We start from the raw sequence: 21,555 nt of genomic DNA on the forward strand, positions 1-21,555 counted from the left end.
TTTTTACTTAAGTTTTGCACACGTCCGACGAGCACACGCAAGAAAAAATTGCTGACTAATTTTAGACTCAGCTTAGGCTGTGAACCATTTGCCGAGTTAAATTTAACTCGTGGTTAAAAGTGACATTTCGAAAGTTATTTTCTATGTTCGAAAATCCCCGTGCTGTCGATCGACCGGTTTTCGAGCCACGGTTGTCAAAATTTAACTTCTTGTCTGTCAGAAATAACCATGCTCGGATAGCAGGGTTAATCGATAACTTTTCATCTGTCAAATTTTAACCAAAAGTTAAAATAATCCACCAAATGGTTCAGAGCCTTAGAGTACCGAGTTTTCGGTTAAAATTTCAATCGCGAAGTTGAGCGCAAGTGGAACGTTTGACGTTTAAGCGTTTGACGTTTAACACGTTTTAGTGAATATTCGGTTCAGTTTACCGAGTTTCTTGCTTTTGACGTAGCGAATTCGTAAATGTCGATACTTTACCGAACTTTTCGGTTCAGTCTACATTTCTATCTGTCAAATTTATACTATTTTACCGAAATTCGTGTCTGCTTCGATAAATACGCCTGACAAATATTTTTAAACCATTTATTCGGTTTCTCGTTGGTAACCGAAGAGGTTCGGTAGAAAATTAAACCGAGTTTGGTTTTATTTTCTAAGTGTGTAGGTTGATTTTAAACGTATTCCATGTTAGAATTCATGTGACATTAATGATAAAAATAAAAATAATGTTAACGTTTATTTCAAAAATAATCAAAATGAAAATAAACGTGAAAATTTTTATTTTATTTGACATTTTTGTAAAAATCATATGTTTATTTTTTTTTCCTTGATTTGTTTTCCGTCGATCTTGTTTTCCGTGCTGAGCACCAATGCTACCGACGCCAAGGAAGCAGCTCCCACACCTGGACCCTACCTATCGATCCATCAACTCATGAACCGGGGACCAACGGCTTTACTTCCCTTGATCAGAGATGTTATATGCCTCAGAACATCCCGGCGGCGCCGACTGGGATTGAACCCAGGCTTGCTGGGGTGAGAGGTAATCACGCTTATCTCTACACCACCGGCACCGCTGATATGTTTATTTTAAACATACTTTAGGGGAAACAGTCCTATTATTGTGGTATTTTAGAAGCGTTAGAAGCCTATTGTTGTGTATGGAGATCTCCCTATATGTTTATTAACAACATCGTCGCAAGCATCGTCGAGTTTATTTAATTTTTTTGTATTCTTAGAAATTATTTAAATTTGCGAAGTTTGCATAATAAAGCAAATAAATGTTCGCGAGTTGGATTCCTTCAACCGATCCGTATTAATGAACGATTGATTGCTAGCTGGAATGACCACACATGATCGGTATCTTCGTATCGGGGCGAAAATAGGCTGATCCGGGAACGATATGTTGCAGGGGGTAAGTCACTCTGCCACCGTGTGTTAACACCCACAAAAACACACTCCAATCACCTTGCCACCCAGGCAGTCTCCACATAACAGATAGTTTTTTATCAATCCTGGGACCACTTCCAAGAATGTTTACATCATATGTTGTTTATAATAGACCAATCCATAATCTGATTTTATCATTCATTTTTTGATAGTATGATCTGCCTTTTATTGATCTGAACCTCTCAAATGAGTAAAAAAAACCAATCTAACCTTCCAAATTATTTAGAACGCTTGGTTTATTAATGTGACCCAGGATATCAGCGAGTTTTTGGCTGTAGGTTTTTATATAGCTTATTACTTATTATTATTACTTATTATTTTGCTAATATAATCGCTTTTATTTAAAGAAAATCGAGTGCCAAAATTAATGAAATTTTGGATTTCTTTTCCATTTTTAATGCAGATTCCGAATAAATATTTACCTCAATTCCCGTAAACAACCCAATTAAAGTTTCCGACAAATATATGACAACCATTGACGAATTGATTAACGATCGTTAATTCAAGAACAACATGTGAAAAGGTCATACAAGCTTTTTGTAAACAAACATTCTTATGCCTTTTTCTCGCCACTCATATGACACCAACGCAAACTATCAACATCGCCGGGTAGGGGAAGGTTTCCCCTTTCCGATGATGTAGTTAGTTTGCGTGGGCAACCCTCGGTTGACGAGAAGAGGGCCTACAAAGGTTTGTTTACAAAAAGCTTGTATGCCCTTTTCACATGTGGCTCTTGAATTGTGCTTCGTCAAATAAAAAAGGATGAATGCTGTTTTAGTTCTGCTTGATGGATTCACCAATTGCAAGCAAACTTTCTCATATATATTAATAGTCATGCCACTGGCATCTGTTTAAGACGATTAAAATTTTCCATCGGGCTTTCACGCCGTCTCAGTTTGACGTTTGGAAAATGTCAGAAATCAAAACATCACTTTTTGACAGGAAAAATTTGTTGTTTTCCTTTTTGCTTTGTTTTCCCTTTCTCTGTCTCTCGCCGTTTTTCCATCGCTCGCCATAAACCGAGAGGCTCCCCATCGGAAATCAGAAAGGCGAGCTTTCGTTCGGGAACTGTCAAGTACGTTGGTTCATTTTCTTCTTTTGCGCGATCGAATCGAGAAGAAAGAAGCAACTTTTCCGAGACTCGTCGGTTGAAAAATAAAATAGTGCGTCGTCCAGTCGCTAGACGAAAATAATTACCACTCGGTGTTTGCGGAGCAAGTTCTCGGAAGGGGTCGATTTTCCAGCGGAATTTCCTCCGGTTAGAGGTTGCTTTTTCGTCAGTCGGTATTACGCGTACAGGAAGTCGAGTTCTAAATCCGGGAGTTACGGAATTCGGGAAGCGTCTTGGTCGTTCCTTTTGTTGGGTCTGTGTGCGGTCGTCCTCTTGAGGAGTCGATTTTTTATTTCTCAAGTAAAAACTTGCAACATCAAGAGCAGCAGCGGAGGGTAATATTTCGTTGTTTCTTTTTCCATCATCCTCTGTCTCGCCTCTCGCGTTCGCTTGTTTCGATTTTGACGTGTGTGTATACGATTGTGGTGGAAAGAAGAAGCCGTTTTCCGGGAGTTCCGCACAGGCACCAAGCAGGCAGGCAGACAGCAGCAGCAGTAGCAGAAGAGAGGAAAAAGGTTTGAGTTGGAAGTTTTATTTCGAAAGTGTTTTTAGTTGTGGGATTGTGGAAAAAAAATTCATGAACACTACGTAGTTGGTGTAATCGTTGAGCGATCAGTAGAGTTTATTCCGGAACTTGTGTGTTGTGTGTGAACTGAACTGCCTGGGTCGGCCCAAAAGACAAGTAGTGGAGAGAGAGAAAGAGAGAGAGAGAGAGAGGTGAAGGGTTTGTAAAAAAACACGATCGACTTTTGTGTGTGCATTTTACATTGTAATTACCTAACTCGACAAAAGTGTACCTACTGCTAATATACTTCACTCGGCTCTAGATTGAAACGACTCACACAGCAGAGAAGCACAGTGGGACTAGTTTGCGTAAGTAGAGGGAACAAATTGCACAAAATATCATGATTATTGTATACAATTTTACCCGAGCCAGCATTAATTAATTCCTTCTTACTCAGTTTTTAAAGGTTTCTTAAAATCAAAAAAATAAAAGCGAAACGGTTCTGTCATGCTAAAATCAATAATAATTAATCATTGATAATTTCTTCAAAATATGATGCCACCTCTTTTGAAATTATACTTCTTTTTGTTTTTATCTCAAAGCTAAGTAAAATGGGTTCCACCAAAACCCTCGACAAAATCATTTTCTGAATTACTTAATAATGGAATACGATTTAAATTTGCATCCATATTCATGATCAGGTGATTTGAACGCACTGGTTACATTCTTACATATGTACCTACACTCAAAAAATTGCACACGTTTGATCGAAGTGTTTAAACACTTGATTTTTTAAATGCACAATCACATTTACTTTAAGTGTATTTCACCTTGGTTCAATGTGTTATACACGTTAATTTCTGGTGTTTCAAACTTTGAAATGTTGAAAATCATTCACTCTATATTCAAGTGTATAGCACATTGAATCACACTACTGTTCAAAACAGATGGATTTAAAGTGTTTTACATTTCAATACGATGTGAATTGCTTGCTCAGAAAGGTAAACATCGAAAACAAGAGTTGTGACTTTATCCTATCAACCCGCCTCATATATGATGACAACCGTGGCACAGTGAGATCGAACGAAGACTCCGGCAGCAGCTCACCCCAACAGTCCATGATCGAATCCCAAATCAGATCCATTAAAAAGATATGTGACAGATCTGGCCTCTGGCAGTTTTGTTTATATATTTGTCGATTCATTTTTAGAGTCGGTAAAGTAGAATTCGATAAAGTAGAATATTGTAGAATATTGAACTATGATGTGCAAAGCTATTGATATCATCATATGAGGCACATAGAATCCAAGAGTGTCACAGTTCAAATCCATAGTGTTGGATGTGTTTCACAATATGCGCAAAATTAAGTGTGAGACACATGATGATGACGTGTGGAATTTTTTGAGTGTAGAGCAGCGGTTCTCAAACACTTTGAGAAATTTTATAAGCTTGCGAGCCACCAATATTGAATACCGATGTTGTAAGGCCAAAATGGTCATAAAAAACACCAAAATGACTTTGTAATGTTTAAACAATGCTTTCAAACTGCATGATTGTTAGAAACCCAGGAGCAAAATGGCGTTAAATCGGCTTTTAAAATTGCAGAATAAGTCAAATAACTCCAAACAAGTTAATATAGCTAAAATTTACCAAATTGCACTAAATCTCTTAATTCGTCCAGAAGGGGCCCAAATGTCTTAAAATGGTTATTAAAAACGTCGTGAAAATTCTCAAAATAATCGTAACGCTGTTATAATATTTAAAATCAGGGTGTCGACTACCTGGAAACTCCTGGAAAATCCGAGAACATCAGGGAATTCATTTTTGGAGCTGGAAAATCAGGATTTAATTCAAGTTCAGGGGAATATTTTCATAGCAAAAACTTTTTAATAAGTATGACTGACTTAGCTTGTTTCAAACAACTTAATTACTCGAATTACTCAAATTTTAAATAAAGTTGCGCGAACTTGCTATGCAATGCTTGATGTTGCATTTTTGCAAGTTGAGCAAAAGTTACTCAAAAGGGTATTTCGATGATATTGAGCCTATTATAAATTCAGCTCCCACTGGGTGTTGTCACATTCCTGAGTTGAACTGAGATAAAAATCAATTTCCGTAGACGCTAGACGCTGTTCAAGCTGCTGTCTCTTAATAGATGTTATACCCAGTGGCGTTCCGTAACCTCACTTTTTACCTGTACACCAACTTTCAAAACCATCTTCTTCTTCTTCTTCTTCTTCTTCTTCGCATTTCAAGCTTATTGCATATCGCATATTAGCTTATTGCGTGCTCTCAAATTAGTGTTCTAGATGCACTTCCACGGTTATTAATTGAGAGCTTTCGATGCCTGTACCATTTTTGCATTGGTATAACTGTGTGGCAAAAGTCCAATCATACTTCTATGCCCAGGGAAGTCAAGAAATTTTCCAACCCAAAAAATTCCTAGACCGGACCGGGAATCGAACCCAGCCACCACCAGCATGGTCTTGCTTTGTAGCTGCGCTTTTACCGACTGATCTAAGGGAGGCCCTTTCAAAACCAGATTTAAGCCATATTCATACTCGAATCGGTTGAAAAATACACTGAATCTTCTGCTCGATATCTATCCATTGCAAGCAATATTTTGATAATTGTTTATGTTTTGAGAGTTGGTGCACAGGTAGATTGAGGTTAAACGTCTGCTCGATCCATCTATCCCTTGAGCGCAGTGGACCGCCTTTGAGTAAATGCAAGACTGGTAAATCATCATCTTCTCTTAAAGCTGGGTTTAGACAAGGCAACTCAGTTGAATTCAATTGGCTTGAAGAGTTGTTTTCAATTCGAGTGAGTTTACCAAGTCAGTAGCATGGTTTCAACTGAGTTGATTAATTGACTTGCCTTGTCTAAACCCAGCTTTAAGAGACGATGACGATTTTTTTTTGAATACTTCCAGTTATTGTTCCTTATTGTGTCCTTAACAGCTTGATAAGAATTTAGGATAAAGGCCTTGCTTGGGTGGATTTTTTTTTATTGCTTGGAGTAGCACTTTTATGAATGAATAATGATTCAAATATACGTAGACAAGCATTTCCTTTACAGCATCGAGTGGCGTTATTAAGTATTCTATGGCTTCTTTGGAAACCTGGCTAGCTCGTCAAATTAACTTACTTGTAAAGTTTTAATAAGCAAATAAGCTTTTGGTTAAACGAATTATCCGGAATTTTCTTGCGGAGCTGGGTCTCAAAATGTGATCAAGAAGGCAAGGATTAAAAACAAGTGTTTCATATGTAAAATGCAGAGTGACCAGTGAACCGGAAAAACCGGAAAAAGGCTTTGAATTTTAAGTCACCCGGAAAAAAACTGAAATTTAACAAATCTGGGAAAATATACCTCGATACTGTCATTTTTAAGAACTATTAAGAGAATTTTCGAATTTTTTTTTCCAGAACAAATTTAAGCAGATTTTAGGAATTCATTCTCAGAGATAATAATGGAAAGCATTAGGAAAATCTTTAAGCGAGTTTTTACTAAAACTCCCAAGAGTAAAGAGGATTCCAGGATTCGTAAAAAGTACCAAGGGAAGCGAATTTTTAGGGTACAATTGCAATTGCGAGGATAATTTCAACCGCATTTCGAATGGAATGCAATTTCCAGAAGAGTTAAGAGAAGAACTCCAAGATAATTCTGAGCAAAATTTGAAGACAATTCTCGGAGGGAGAATTTTCTCTGCCCGATGGTATTGGCAGGGAAGGGGGATAACATGTTTTGCTCATAAAATCTAATAGGCCCTTTTCAATTGTTGATCGAGAATCTGAGGTGAATTGCATGGGAACTCTACGGAGAATTAGCAAATTAAAAAAAAAACATGGAAGTTCCAGTAAATTTTTAGAAAGAGTTTAAATTCGAAAAGAATCTAAGGACGATTTTTAAGAATTTTTGGGAGTGTTCTACAGAGAATTTCTGGACTGTTATAAGTACATTTCCGTTTTTGGCAACAATCGAATTCTGTCTTTGTTGCATTCTATGAAATGTATCGAACGTGTTATTCAATTTTAAATTGTACTGGGTTAGAGGTCCATGTGTTATTTCATGAAAAAATTTCCAGAAAGGACTAATATATCTGAGGAAAGTAATAGCTTATTGAAGCTGGATTTTGTTTTTGAAAATCGCTGGAATATCAGGGAATTTTGTTTTTTTTCATTGAGTCGACACCCTGATCAATGTTCAAACACCACAATTTGTCATAAAATTGCTGAACTATCTTATAAAAAATACTCAAATTTATTTAAAACGCTAAAATTACCTAGACCGTGCGAAAATTGGTCAACTTCAAATTGGTGTATTTCTGTTAAAATGCTGCATTTGGAAGTTGAGTGTATATACAATGGTTGCTATGATGAGTTTTCACCGTTTGCTCTCCTGTTTTCAAAATGACGTCCAAGCAAGAGGAGCAGCGTGTCAAAATTTTGCTCGCGCAGAAAGAGAATCCGACGTGTGTTCTCACACGCCAAGTTGGCAAAATTGCTGGATGTGGCCAAATCAACAGTGACAAACGTTTTAAAAGTGTTCTGGGGAGCGTCTGTCGACCGCCAGGAAGCCTGGAAGCGGCGGAAATCGTAATCCGGACGTGGCAGCGATGACGAAGAAGGTGGCGGTGAAATATAAGCGGAATCCTAACCTTTCCATCTGGGACTTCGCTGGCAAGCTCAATGTCTCCCATACTACTGTGCAGCGGGCCAAGAAATGAGCCTGGTTGTCGACGTTTAAGAAGGTGAAGGTGGCGAACCGAGATTACAAACAAAACACGTCGGCAAAGCAGCGGTCCCGAAAGCTGTATACGAATCTGCTCACAAAGTTCGACTGTGTCGTCATGGACGACGAAACTTATGTGAAGGCGGATTTCAAGCAGCTTCCGGGACAGGAGTTTTATACCGCATCAGGAAAAGGGAAGGTGGCTGAAATTTTGAACTTTGGAAGTTCCCAAAAAATATCTCGTCTGGCAGGCCTTATGCACGTGTGGTCTAAAAAGCGGCATTTTCATTACTACGGGAACCATCAATCAAGAGATCTACGTCCAGGAGTGCCTGGAAAAGCGGCTGCCACCACTCCTAAAGCAACATAATATACACTATGGGAAAAAGGCAATCGAGTGGTACGATGCGAACAACGTGGTTGTGGTACCCAAAGACCACAACCATCCCAACAGCCCAGAACTCCGCCTTATCGAACGGTATTGGGCCTTGGTCAAACGGAATCTAAAAAAACTAATAAATCCATGGAAAACGAGCAGCAGTTTAAATCTAACTAGCGTTCGGCAGCAAATAAGGTTGATGAGACCACTGTGCAAAATTTAATGGAAGGGATTAAACGGAAGGCACTATCAAAAGAAAAGTAAGAAGATTTTTGTGATATGAATTTTGACTGAAAGAAACGATTTTTTTGTTGATCAATTTTTGCACGTTCCAGTCTTTAGGTTTAAAACGTCAAAATGGCCTTAAAATCAGAGACGAACCAATGACAACCCATATACAGTGCTTTCCCGATTTTGTCAACCCCCAATTTTATCAGTCTGCAGATTTCACTAAATTTTTCAGTTGTAAAACATGAATTCTCAAATTTTTCGCTCTGCATGATTTTTATTCTTACCCTTTGCTGAAATTTTTTTTTTGGGGAAGTGGGGGTAAAATGGGCATACACGATAAAATGAACATTTGACGATTTTAAGTGCTTATGCATTTAAATATCAATCAATACAACGCACAGGTCGTTCAACCAATGTACCTTTTACCTTTGAATAAATTTATATTCATAGATTTTGAAAGACTTCACCGTTTAAAAGATCAGTTGTTCATTTGACTCTTCGCTACTTTCCTCTACTAGGAATTATTAGTTTTGAATTGCAGTTTGTTTACCACGGAAACCCAAGTTTTCTATACTATTTTAATAAAAAAACATTACTTAATTGTCAACAACATTTAATCTTAGAAATTAGAAAAAGAGCATTACATATTTAAAAAAAAGAAGAAATTTCGTAATCGCAAATTCTCGAATTCGACGGAGATAAATATCATTATCAATGGGTAGTCATGCAGATTGTTTCTGGAACTTTTGAAAATATTTCGAGAAGATTTAATCCTTAGCGGGTCATGACATTTTCCCGTAACTGCGTATTTTTTTTCAAACTAATCATAATATTTCAATTTTCCTTTGAAAATAAATCATCTCATCTCTATAAAGTAGCAATTGCTTGAGGTACGTTCGATCTGTACCCATACAGATTGATTCTGAATACTTAAATATATTAACAAAAGTCATTTTTCATGTTTGTTGGTTATCTACATTCAGGGGTAAACAGAATGGTTAGCTGGATGTAGGTATCCAAGGGTATTTTGATATAGAGGAAATGGATGTAATGTCGGCCTAAATGACCCTAATTTGGGCCCATACATAAATTCAGCAATCGACTAAATTTTCAATAGCGATCAAAAATATCCATTAGTTTCGTCCCAATGACGCGTTCATCTAGATAAAATTGATAAATAGCAGATTTTTAACAATTGGGCCCAATCTTAGATCCAAAGGCAAACATTAGAGCCATTTCCCCTACTTGTTTGAAAAACACGTTTTTTGGTTATAAAATAGCGTAGAATACACTTAAATAATATTTTTTGTTGGTTCAAATCAGGCTTACATTTTCCGAGGATTGGTTCAATAATTCTAATTATTTTAAGGTTTAGAAGAGTATATAAGAGTAATAATCATAAGTATAGCAATTTCTATATCCTGTAATAATTGTGATAGAAAAAACAATGGGATTTTTTTCTCGATTTTGTCAGTATCCCATTTTTGTCAGCCTAAAATTTGAGGAAGGGCTGGCAAAATCGCGAAAGAACTGTAAATATTTTTTAAAAACACAACTCCACGCATAACTCTCCTTCTCCCTCTCCCCACCCATAAAATTGTAAATCTCCACTAACCTCGAGACGACCGCGAATATTCGGTTCAATCCCTGTAACTCTAGATTTAAGATTAGGATTAAGTATGTATAACGAAAATGATAACTTGGCTCTGTAAAGTTTATTCGATTGAGCCTGTACAAATAAATCAATTAATAAAAAAAAAACTCCTCGAACAGCTCTCATAATGTTCTTGAATTATTAAAACGATCATCAAAACACCTAAAATGGTTAAAAAAAAAGTCAAAATGGCCTACACACTAAGTTTTTTTCTACCGAGCTCGGTTGTGCAAATCTCGGCAAAAAAGTTTTACTGAGATCGCAGCAAACATTTCAATTGTTTGCTGAGATTCTGCTAAGCATTATCCGAGACTCAGCAATCAAATGTCACTTTTGCTGAGATCTCAGTGAAACTTATTTTTGCCGAGATTTGCACAGACGAGCTCGTAGAAAAAACTTAGTGTGTAGATTTCCCAAACGTTATTTTCATAATTGTTATTGTAGCTCAATTTGGATTATCGTAATTCTAAACACAGACAAATTGTGCACAACATTTAAAAAACGTAAGACCAAGATATCTGAATTTCTTCGACTCACCTGAGAGCATACCGCAACCTGGGAATTTTTGTTTTTCAAAAAAAGAAATCTAATTCAATATCTCAAAATGTCGCTGGATAAAATGGGATGTTTATAGGGGAAATCCGGGTAAAACCGACACCCTAACGATTTTTACAGATATGCATTGTTTTTCCATAATTTATCGTCCTACAAACGTTAGATGTACCAATCCACGGGATCTTACGATTTCATATTTTGATAAAGCTTGATTTTTATATAAAAAAATAAAATTATGTGTTTTCAGGCTGAACAATCGGAAGTGTGGGTAAGATCGCCACTTTGTTTTTTTTTGTAAAACCGACACACCTTAATAAAATCGACATCTTTTAAATATCAGATAATCATTTTTCGATCATAAACACGAGGCATCTACACAAAAATGAATGTAGAAAACACCTAAATTTTGCATTAAACTTAAGCCATATCCTGTTTCTGAAGAATATGGTAAATGTCGATTTTACCACGACTGAAAGTGTCGAATTTACCCCGAATGAACTAAACATCTTTTAACAAACAGAATACACAAAATAATTATTTATAATGAACTACCGAATGTTATAAAATGTTACGTCTAAAACAGTTGAAACCCGAGAGCGAAATCTTACAGCTGTTGGGTCAATGTCACCCCGGGAGCTATTTGACAGCTCCAGTGTAATATCAACACACCCCGAAAATTCTCGCGTCACTTTTCAAATAGACCAATGACACATATCCACCATTTTGAGGAAATCGAAGTTGAAGTTCGACAGATTATTATGCTAACTGTTTAGAAACAATACATTTTACAATATTATTTTAACAGTAGCAGGGTGACCAGTGAACCGGGAATACCGGGAAGTATCCGGGAATTTGAAAAGTAACCTGGAATTCAACAAGAGAACCGGGAGAAATAAATTTACCATGCCATAGGACTAATTATTTACATCAGGATTTCAGAGTAAACCATTTAAATAGAGTGATTATTTACCAAATGAATGTCTTGCTCTATTTGCTTCATAATTTCCTTCAGTATCTCCTCTTATTGTTTTTTTTTTTTTAATTTAATAACTCAGCAATTTTTCAAATAGATTTTTGTCGTTCCAATTTCAGATGTAAAGTAAATGGGTCTCAAAAGAAAATATTGAAGATGCTGGACTTTGGCAACAAATATAACAAACGAAATCAAAATAACTGATGTGTCCGAAAAGTAGTTCGGGAATAGAAAGATAGCTTGATAAATACTAGAGATGTTTCTTTATTCAAGCTCTAACGTATCATGAATCAATACTTGTCAATTGCACCGTTTATATAGTGTTTCAGTGATGACTATGATCCAACGTTTCCCCCCTAAGGTTTTGTCATCCAGTAGGATTTAAAACGGGCCGGAAGTTGAATCATACGCCGTCCTCTTTCCAAGAGTGGAGTTCCCGGATGGGGTGCCTCCTCAATTGCATCTGTTGGTTCTGGATCACCAATACCTTCAGATTCGGCGTCTAATGCTGGATTGGAGAAATCTGAATCCGTTAACTCCAGAATTTCTGAGTCGTCCAAAAGTTGTTCGTCTAAACGCGGTGTTGTTGCAGGTTCTTCTGGAGGAATGGCTGCTGCTGGAACGGTCAATCCAAACTCGTCGAAGAAAATCGAAAGTGGCGTCGAATGTTCTGATGGACTGGTTTCTTGAACTGCGATTGGATCAACCTATGCCTATCTCCGAGAAAAACGTTGTAGGTAACGTTTCCCACCTTCTCGATGCCCGTCGCTGGTTCCCATTGCCAAGAATTTGCTTGATGAACCTTGGCATACTTGGCACTCGCCATGCTGGAAACTCTTCTTAAATGCGCAGTGTTTCCTGTTGAAGGCGTCGTTCTGTCTCTGGATGTGGTGGTGTGCTTGCTAGGCTGCAACAGCGATGAGACGGTGCGTATCGACCTACCGTACATCATTTCAGCAGGGGATTTTCCGCCGAGATCGCTGGTTGGAGTTGAGCGTTATACTTGCAGGAATGTTTGCAGTACTTCCTCGAGCGTTTCTACTCCATCCGAACGAATTTTCCGAAGGCTTCTTTTCACGGTGTCCACAAATCTTTCAACCAAACCGTTGGATTGTGGATGGTAAGGTGGAGTGCGGATGTGCCAAATACCTAAATTTGTGCAGAATACTTGGAATTCGTGTCTTGAAAATTGAGTGCCATGTCGGATACGATTATATTAGATAGTTTGATGGTGGCTTTCGCTGTTGTCGATTTGGTTACCACCAGAAAGTAGACACCATCTACAGGTCCTGCGTAGTCGATGTGAATCCGGAACCAGGGTCTACTTGGAATGGGCCGCGATGCGCAGCGTTTGACGAATTCCTCGATCTCGTTATCCATACCGGGCCAGTATACAAAGCTTCTTGCAATTGCCTTCACACGAACCATTCCTGGATGACCACGGTGGAATTGTTACAGGATCCTTCGTCGAAACATGTTGGGAACGACGACTCTATCGCCGAACATCACGCAGCCGTCGGTTACAGTGAGCGATTCTCGTCTGTTGTAGTAGGGTTGAACTTCAGCATCGAAGAGATTTTTGTTGGGCCAACCATCATGGATATGCTTTGCAACGGTTTGAAGAGTGCTGTTTGTTGCTGTAGCCTTTCGAAGTGCTGCGAAAGAAACTGGTACTTTTTCCGTTGTGTCTGCCAGGATGCTTACCAAATCTTCTTCCATGGTGAGTGCTGCAATCACAAATTCTTCCTTAGGTGGATTGGTTCGGTCGATGAGCCGGGATAACAAATCTGCACATCCGAAGTCGTTGGTGGACACATGTTGAATTTCGAAGTCGTAATTGAGCATCGTGAATGCCCAGCGTTGCAGTCTGTTCGCAGTGTACAGTGGAATGCCCTTTTTTGAACCGAAAATAGACAGCAATGGCTTGTGGTCGGTCAACAATGTGAAATGTCGTTCAAGCAAATACTTATGGAACTTCGTAAATGCGTAGACAAATGCAAGTCCTTCCTTTTCAGGTTGTCCATAATTACGTTCTGCGGGTGCAAGTGTCCTCGAAGCGTGTTGCACAACCTTCATGATGCCATCGAGAAACTGGTGAAAGATTACTGCACCGATGCCAGTGCTTGATGCGTCTGCTGCCACGATGATCGGCAGCTTGGGGTTGTAGTGTGTCAACAACAAGTTTGATTGAAGAACTGTCTTGAACTTTTCGAAAGCTTGCTGACACTCGGATGTCCATTTCCACTTCGTTTCTTTCTTGAGAAGCTTGTCCATGGGATAGCGCAATTCTTGTAGATTGCGTCCGCAGAAGTTGACCGCGCCCACAAACGATCGCAGCTCAGTGACGTTGGTTGGAGGTGGCATTGCATTGATGGTTTTGATTTTGTCGGTGTCTGGACGGATACCTTGTTGGTCCACGATGTGTCCCAAGTAGCGGATTTGCGACTGGAAGAAACTACACTTCTCTGCCTGTTGTGAGTTGAGTCCTGTTGAATAGTCCGCACAGATACGAACCCGGCCGTTTGGTTTACGTACGGCCACGATTGGAGTAGCCCACTCAGAGAAATCGATAGGCTCGATGATACCCAATGATTCCAACCGTGTAATTTCAGCATCGACCAATGGAATTGTGTTGAAAGGAACTGGCCACTTGGGACAGAAAACAGGTTGAGCATTAGGTTTGAGGAAAAGCTTTACCTTTAGCTTCTTGCGATGTCGTTGTGAACACAGTGAATCGTTGAACACATCTGCGTGCTTGGCCTGGAATTCACGTACTTGCTGAACGATTGGTTTTGTCTTCACTTGAATGCAAACCGGATCGATGGGAACTGACCACAGCTCGAAGAGTTCGATCCATTCGATGCCTAGCAGGTTCAGATTAGCAGCCGTTGTGACGAAGCATCTTCCTTGTGCAGTTTTGCCGTTGATTCTCACTTCGCACTCGAACTCACCCATCAAATGGAGCGGCCTGCCTGACGCGTTCGTTGCTTCAATGATTGGTTTCTTGATTGCAGGTTTGCCCAGATAGTTCCAGGTTTGCTTCGAGATTACCGTGATGTCGCTCGCTGTGTCCAGTTGTAGCTTGGTTTCCACGCCGTTGATGAATGTTGGCACGAACTTTCGCTTGCTCGCTCATGGATGTGTCCGCCTTGAGATTGACGAGCCATTGATAGTCGTCGATCAAGTTTTGGAGTGTTAAAGGAGCTTCTGGTGTATCAGCTTCGATCCGGGAGAGTAGCCTGGCTCGTATGTCTGCATAGCAATGGCTTTTGAATTGGTTAATCTTCACGTTATTGAAATCGAAATCCTCGCAAGCACGGTTGACTTTGCCCCAGTAGATGATGATGTCTTCTGCTTCAGATTTCACCAGCTGCAGGCACTGATATCGCTTGTTGAAGATGGAGATCTTCTTAAGGGTTTCGACTGTGTCAGCAAAATTGACGTCTTTTGAAGCTTCAGCAGGATGTAGTTGGTGTACCGGGTGTGTGACGATGTATGCAACTTCCTCAGCAGCAATCGGATCTTGGCGGCATCTTGCAGCTTGTTGGCATCCGAATCGAAAATATCCACGTACCGGCTGTACCACTTCTCGAAGGTAATTCCATTTTCCGGGTCGAACGAAAATTCACTGATGTTCGTTGCCAAAGCCTCGACTGTTTGCTCCGGGTTGCTATGGACTTGATTGGGTTCCGCTAGCTTCTGTAGAAGCGCTGCCATCTGGAGAATTGCTTTCTAAAGTTCTGCCATCGCTTCTGGTTCTTGAATCCTCGTCGCCAAAATGATGTGTCCGGAAAGTAGTTCCGGCATATAAAGATAGCTTGATAATTACTAGAATAAGCATGCAATTTTATTCAAAATTCTCATGCCATGAATGCCAGAATTAACATGGAATCATGCTCTGAATTATCATGAAATTATTCTGAAATTAACCAGAAAACAGTCCGCCTAATGATTATCGTTCATTTCTTTTTGGAATTTCCTTGAAACCCCTTCTAAGAATTTGATTGGAATCATTCTTTGAATTCCCTTGAACCTATTCGGAAACTTTGATTCCTTGGAAACTCTATTAAAAAATTTCTTTTAACTCTTTTAACAGCAGAAATCTTTCGAAATTTGGTGTTGAAACCCCTTGGAGTATTTTAACGAATTTCAATTTTGTTGGAGCTCAGTGATGAATCTTCCAAATCGTTTTAGAAGCTTATTGCTTATCGCATAGTAGCTAATTACATGCTCTCAACTTACACACCAAAAATTGGAATCGAGTTCCAGCAAAATGAATTCCTGAACTGCTTCCAACAAAAGCAGTGTTGACTGAACAATCGGCAATCCTGAAAATGTTGCTGAATGATCAGTTAGCTGCAAAATTTGTCAAACTGTCGATCATTTTGCAAAGCCAAAAATTAAACTCAACTTATTACTTAAGATTGGCGATACACCGATCCATGTTGTTTAGTTTTGCTGAAAAAACAGTGAATATTGCTGGTCTAACGGTAATGAGCTCTCACTTCTGCGTCAGTTTGTTTTGCTGGTTGTTCCGCTATAATATTTTGCTGGATGGATTGCTGAACTTCAAGCTTGGCAAAATTCAGCAAAAATTTGCTGGTTTACGTCAATAAAAATGAGTGTGTAGTGTCCTAGATGCACTTCCACAGTTACTAATTGAGAGCCTTCAATGTCTGTACCATTTTTGTATTAGAATAATTGTGTGGAAAGCACAGTCATACTATATGCCCCGGGAAGTCGAGAAATTTTTCAAACCGAAAATAATCCTAAACCGGACCAGGAATCGAAACCATCCATCTTCAGCATGATCTTCAAATTTAAGGGCCACCCAAATTAGGTCCGTTAGCGTTGCGTTGACGTAAATTTGACAGTTAGACAATAGATTTAGCTGTCACTTTGCCGCAACGCGTCCGATCCGGATCTAATGTGCATGGGCCTTTAGGAAAAATCTGGTAAATTTAGGTGCTCTGAGAGTGACATATACGAGCGTCAATTTTGACATAAAGTTGAGTCATAACAGTCGTGAAATATAGCTCAGTCAAACGTACTTGTTGTCGAGCAACGAACTTGGAGCACTTAATTTTACAAGACATGTTTGTTCACGTCTCATCTTTTATGTCAAAGATGGATTCTGTCACCTGTAAAATTGTTGCTTTATTGCTGCGCCTTTACCGACTGAGCTAAGGGAGGCCCCACACTCACTGCATGTTTGCCTATTAAGGTAAGAGTGACAATCCTTCCTTCCTGATTGAAATACCTACTTAATCATGCAAACAAATTTCTATAATTTTGGGAATTTCGGGAATCTGCTTCGTGTTTATGTTCAGTTCACGAGCTGTAACTTTCCATCAATCATGAGATTTGACGAACGTCCTTCCCGATATGGCTCTTGCTTGCGATATTTGTTCTCGGTGACGCAGCATTTGATGGATCTCCCCCGGACGGACATATTTCCAGAAGAAATTCAAACTTCGTGTGGCATCCTCCTAGCAACAAACGACCGGTGGTGTGTTATTGTTCTCTCTGTTTTTCGTTTCCCTGCGCTGCCCTTCCGCTAGGCCTACAGACAACGGCCCGTGTGTGAGGCTACAGCACATATAACACTGTTTTAGCCAGTTGGTTTCGCTGTGTGCGAGAGCGAGTATTTGTATAATTTATCATCTTTTCCTCTTCTTGATGTGATGTGCCTTGTTCCATCACTTTACTCGATCTCTGATGCTCTGTTCCTCCGCTGCTGCTGCTGCTGCTGCTGATCCATTCATCTGCCTCGTTTTAATTCGATAGTTATTTTTTTTTCTGCACTGCAATCACACAATAATTGTTCGATCGCAATACATTGCCCCAGTCTCCAGTTGTATGTGTGTTGTTATTACTACATAGAATACCTATATCGTTCACAGATCCCCGAGAATCCCCGCCGATATATCCGTGCCGCACTATCCAGAAGAGAAGAGCTGAACTTTGTCGTGAACAGTAAAACCTAAGTCGCGATTAGCCAGAAGAAAATAATATAAACCGTTCCTGTCCCGCAGTTGGCACAGAAGATGCACGGAGAAGAAGTTTGAAGAAAGCCTAAAAGATAAAAGCAGAAGGAAAAAGTAATAGTGGTTAGAGATCAGCAAGATCATCATCTGAAAGAAGAAGAAGAAGCAGGAAAGAGTGAATCAAAGTTGATGAAAAGTAACACGTAGGAGTAATAATAAAAAATATAGAAGAAGAAGAAGAAGCAATCAAAATAGTGCGCGCTGTTGTTGTTGTCTCGCCAAAGTTCGATTCCATTCCCAGCATCAGCAACAACAACAACAACAACACCGAGGCAAAAAAAGTAAGCAGCCATAAAGAAGATAGCCGTATAGTGCGCGAGAGTGATTCCCGTTTGTGTGTACATATATTTCAATTCGATATATACATATAAAATTGTACTCCCAAGTCCGTCTGGCCTGGAAGAAGATTGATCTCTCTCCCCCTCAATCAGCGTCGATTGATTTGCTGGCTGCGGTTTTCCTTTTCGCGTCGTTTTGTGCGAGCCAGATTTTGCGTGCGGTCATCGGCGGAGCAAACCGGGTGCGTGTCCGTGGAGTGGTTCATGTGCGTACGTGCGTGCGTGTGTGTATGTTTCTTTTAGTGCGTTGATTATTAGCTCCGGTTGTTGAAATTCAGCGGAGAAGTAATAGAGGCTAAGGAAGAGACGAAGAAGAAGAAGAAGAAGAAATACCCGGTAAACGGACGCAGAATCCACGGCAAGAAGTAGCAGTTTGGCCGCCACCACTTACCGAGTCTGCTCCGTAGCGGAAGGTGAACGTATACAGTCGATTGACAACCGGAAAAGAGGCTGAGAAAAGTAAGAGGTGAGTTTTCGATTCGTTTGGCAATCTTTATATTTCTGAATAATGTTTATCAATTCGCATTCAGATTCTAGTTTTCTAAATTGGAAGTTGTTACGCTTTCCATTTGAGGGGCACTATACCTAGCTACCATAATGTTACTGTTCCTTTTCGTTTGGATCCCATGCTTCTGTTACATATATACCTTTCGCTAAAACTAAGGTTTATGCCATTTCTGGGGCTTCCCGTAAGTCTAGTCAGCAAAGACGCGGCTAAGACCATGCTGGAGGCAGCGGGTTCAATTTCCGGGCTGGTCTAGGATTGGTTGTTAATTTGTCTCAACTTCCCTAGGACTTACACGGGGGTGTTGTTAAGTGCGTGCGGTTCTTAAAATTTGGGGTGAAGTGAAGCTACTGCGTGCTACTTCGTTAATGGATGGACCCTTAATTGTCTTTTAAGTTGTGATTTGGGACACTGGAATTCTACTGAGATGCAACAAAAAATCGGAGTTCGAAATCCCAAATATTAATGTTTATTAAAGAAATTTTCTCTTAGAATCCTGAATATATTTTCAAGCTTGGAAGTTGAAGAACTTTTCCGTAGTACGGGATACCTAAAATTCAGCTTGAGATCTCAATATAAAAAAAAATGCAAAGTCCAAGAGTTACGAAGACTTTACGAATTCCCTACAGAAAAGTCCTGGAATGCTACTGTGACCAGTCGCTCAGTTATGTTCATTTTGACGTAGGACTACGTCTTTAAATTTCTATACTGGGGGTCACATTAAAATTAATCAAAATTCAGACATGTAACGAAAATTCCCAAACACGGACGTATCGATAGAGCGCAAATCGAACAAACGACACGCGAGCTCAAGGCAATCGGTCTTGAAGACAACGGTTATGGCGATACTGGACATCGAAAAGGCATTCGATTACGTGTGACACGACGGCTTGGTGCACAAGCTTCTGCAATTTCATTTCCCCAGATCATCTCGAACTACCTCGACGGCAGAACGTCTCAAGTATGCGTAGGCAGCGCTCTCTCGGAACCGTATGATGTACCCGCCGGAGTCCCCCAAGGAAGCATCCTGGGACCCATATTGTACAATCTGTACACATCGGACGTACCGACACTGCCGCATGGGGGGTACACTGTCGCTGTTTGCTGACGATTCGGCAATCAGCTACAAGGGACGAGTAATGCGCACTCTCGTATCGAAGCTCCAAAACGGATTGGATGCCTACACCATATATCTCAACGACTGGAAGATATGTGTGAACGTGATCAAAACGCAAACCATTGTGTTTCCGCATTGCAACACCGACCGGCTCAAACCGTCATCGAAGATCGAGGTCCTGAACGCTGAAACTGAGTGGTCACCCGAGGTACGCTACCCTCGCCTGATTCTCGACAGTAAACGTCTCTTCCATTCGCTCGTGCAAGACCGAGTCAAAAAAGGCACCATCATGCTGAAACGTCTGTATCCGCTCATCAACCGTCGCTCGGAAGCATCCACCGTCAATGGAAGGGTTGCGCTATAACACATCGGAAGAAGCTCCAAGTCCTGCAGAACAAGTTCCTGAAGATGATTTTGAATCTGCCTCAGCGCACACCGATAGCCGACGTTCATCGGCTGGCAAATCTCGATCAAATCGACCAGAGAATGACTGCGCTCGCCAGTCGGCACCAAACTAGGACTCTAAATTCAGAGTAAAGGGTGTCCACGATGAAATTGCCACACACAAAATTGATTCGCAAAATTCGAGTTTTCATCCGATTGCCATCAAATTTTCAGGGATTGAGAAATAACTATTAAACTTCATTTTACCATTTTACTCGTATTTTATTTACAGTCCATACGCAAATGCCCGCTACTTGGCCTTAACCCCGGCCATAAGATTCTGCACAACCTGTGAATCAACCGTTTTTTGCATGTAAACCCATACTTTCTTCAGTTCCTCGACTGTCTTCACTACCTTAGGTCGTTTAAGAAGGTGCTGCTTCATAATCGCCCAGTACTTCTCGATGGGGCGGAGCTCCGGAGTGTTGGGAGGGTTGAACATTTTCGGCACGAAATTGACCTTATTGTCCGCATACCACTTCAGCACGTCCTTGGAGTAGTGGCATGAGGCCAAATCCGGCCAGAAGATTGTTGGGACGTTGTGGGCCTTCAGGAGAGGAAGCAGCCGCTTCTGGAGGCACTCTTTTATGTACACCTGTCCGTTCGTCGTGTCCTAGGTCACGAAAGGTGCACTCCGCTTCCCGCACGTGCAGATGGCTTGCCAAACCAGGAATTTCTTCGCAAATTTGGACATCTTCTGAGTGCGGACATGCTCCGGAACGCTGAACTTATCCTTGGCCGTGAAAAACAGGTTGCCGGGGATCTGTTTGAAGTCGGCCTTCACATATGTTTCGTCGTCCATGATGCAGCATTCAACTTTCGTCAGCATGTTGAGGTACAACTTCCTGGCACGGGTTTTGGCGGAATGGTTCTGCTTCTCGTCGCGATTAGGGGCCTTTTGTACCTTGAACGTTCGAAGCCCAGCCTTAGTTTTGGCCTTCTGGACAAAACTTCGGCTTAGGTGCAGCTTCTTAGCCACATCCCTAACGGAGGCGTTCGGATTTCGGTTGAAGGCCCCAACTACGCGGTTGTGATTTTTGGTGTTGTACGGAATACTTTTTCCTTCACTTCTGGGCTTCCGATCGGTGGTCAACCGTTCCTCGAACCGCTTAATCACTCGCGACACCGTGGAATTCGCGATTCCCAACGTTTTAGCGATGGAACGATGCGAGAGATCCTTGTTCTCGTGATGAATGCGCAAGATTTTATCACGCACGAGCTGTTCTTTCGACTCCATTTCCGCGAGTTTTGATCACAGGACTTTAAAACTTACAGGATGTAAATAATGCACTATGAACTAAATCCACCCAAATTTTCATTAAATTCTACCCAACGGTTAAAAAGTTAGAACAATTTTATAGTGTGGCAATTTCATCGTGGACACCCTTTACGAAAAAAATTAGAAATCTTTACCCATAGTTTTGTAAATTGTAGGTTTAGTTAGGATTTAATGTAGTAAGATACGAATTCTGAAATATAAAACGTAAAATAGAACATATCTAGAGTAACATTTGAAATT

At 40.3% G+C, this 21,555-nt stretch overlaps 1 protein-coding gene across 4 annotated transcripts in view; it reads left to right on the top strand.

Annotated features, from left to right (window-relative positions):
* Positions 1-2,456: 2,456 nt before the first annotated feature.
* dmpd (F-box protein dmpd) overlaps positions 2,457-21,555 on the top strand; it is a 339,784-nt gene continuing 320,685 nt past the window's right edge. Inside the window, exons 1-2 of one of the 4 annotated variants that reach the window (XM_065234628.1) lie at positions 2,457-3,072; positions 17,489-18,436. The gene's annotated coding sequence lies outside the window, so the exon portion shown is untranslated. Of the gene's footprint in view, positions 3,073-3,382; positions 3,431-17,488; positions 18,437-21,555 lie in introns of those variants that run through there. The other 3 variants (XM_065234629.1, XM_065234631.1, XM_065234632.1) reach the window with 3 other exon arrangements.

This window comes from Ochlerotatus camptorhynchus, unplaced genomic scaffold (assembly GCF_037179485.1).
Source record: "Ochlerotatus camptorhynchus isolate MF236.1 unplaced genomic scaffold, CSIRO-AGI_Acam_v1.1 ptg000434l, whole genome shotgun sequence".
Lineage (NCBI taxonomy): Eukaryota > Metazoa > Arthropoda > Insecta > Diptera > Culicidae > Ochlerotatus > Ochlerotatus camptorhynchus.